The sequence below is a fragment of the Elaeis guineensis genome, chromosome 5, assembly GCF_000442705.2.
Source record: "Elaeis guineensis isolate ETL-2024a chromosome 5, EG11, whole genome shotgun sequence".
NCBI classification, from domain to species: domain Eukaryota; kingdom Viridiplantae; phylum Streptophyta; class Magnoliopsida; order Arecales; family Arecaceae; genus Elaeis; species Elaeis guineensis.
In genome coordinates, this window is record NC_025997.2 from 24,599,642 (window position 1) to 24,600,862 (window position 1,221).

The following is a 1,221-nucleotide window of genomic DNA, read 5'->3' on the forward strand; positions in this document are numbered from 1 at the left end:
ATGGTCGGAAAGGATGTGCACACACCTCGAAAAATGCAATTCTAACAAGTTCTGCCTCTATCATCATGACTACGGCCACGACACGGAGGAGTGCATTCAGCTCTGAGATGAGATCGAGGAGCTCATCAGATGAGATCGATTCGACAGATTCATTCGATGTCGACCTGAAGGTAGGAAAGATCGGTCGAGGGCCCTGCCGCAGCCAGAGCCGCCAAGGAGGAAGGAGCAGCCTGAAGATCGACCTTCGATTGGGATTATCAACTCCATCTTAGGAGGACCTCGACGGGGAGCAGACCTTCGCGGCTATGGGATTCAAAAATCTACGGATGTATTACCAATAACTTTGCCTTAAATAAAAATTTCTTTCATATTTGATATCTTTTCTTTTGGCATAAGCTCATAACGACAAGGAGTAGCTCCTTTGACATCGAAACTAAGCATGTTAGGAACAGGAGGAGGACCTCATCTAACACGAGCAAAGTTGAAGACCCGATTATTAAAGATCGGATAGGGGGAGAGGCCCTAACAATGGCCCTTATGTGCCCCACAGCCATGTTAGGAACAGGAGGAGAACCTCATCCTAACATGAGCAAAGTCGAAGGCCCAGTTATTAAAGATCGGATAGGGAGAGAAGCCCTGACAACAGTCCTTATGTGCCCCCACAGCCATGTTAGGAACAAGAGGAGAACTCGTTCTAACATGAGCAAAGTCGAAGGCCCGATTATTTAAAGATCGGATGGAGGGAGAGGCCCTGACAACGACCCTTATGTGCCCCTACAGCCATGTTAGGAACAGGAGGAGAACCTCTCCTAACATGAGCAAAGTTGAAGGCTCGATTATTTAAAGATCGGATGGAGGGAGAGGCCCTGACAACGGTCCTTATGTGCCTCATAGCCATGTTAGGAATAGGAGGAGAACCTCATCCTAACATGAGCAAAGTCGAAGGCTCGATTATTTAAAGACCGAATGTAGGGAAGCTCTGACAACGGCCCTTATGTGCCCCACAGCCATGTTAGGAATAGGAGAGAGAACCTCATTTTAACATGAGCAAAGTCGAAGGCTGTTATTTAAAAGACTGGATGGGAGAAGCCCTTACAATGGCCCTTTTGTGCCCCATAGCCATGTTAGGAACAGGAGAAGAACCTCATCCTAACATAAGCAAAGTCAAAGGCTAGGTTATCCAGAGATTGGATGAGGGAGAGGCCCTTGCAACAGCCCTTA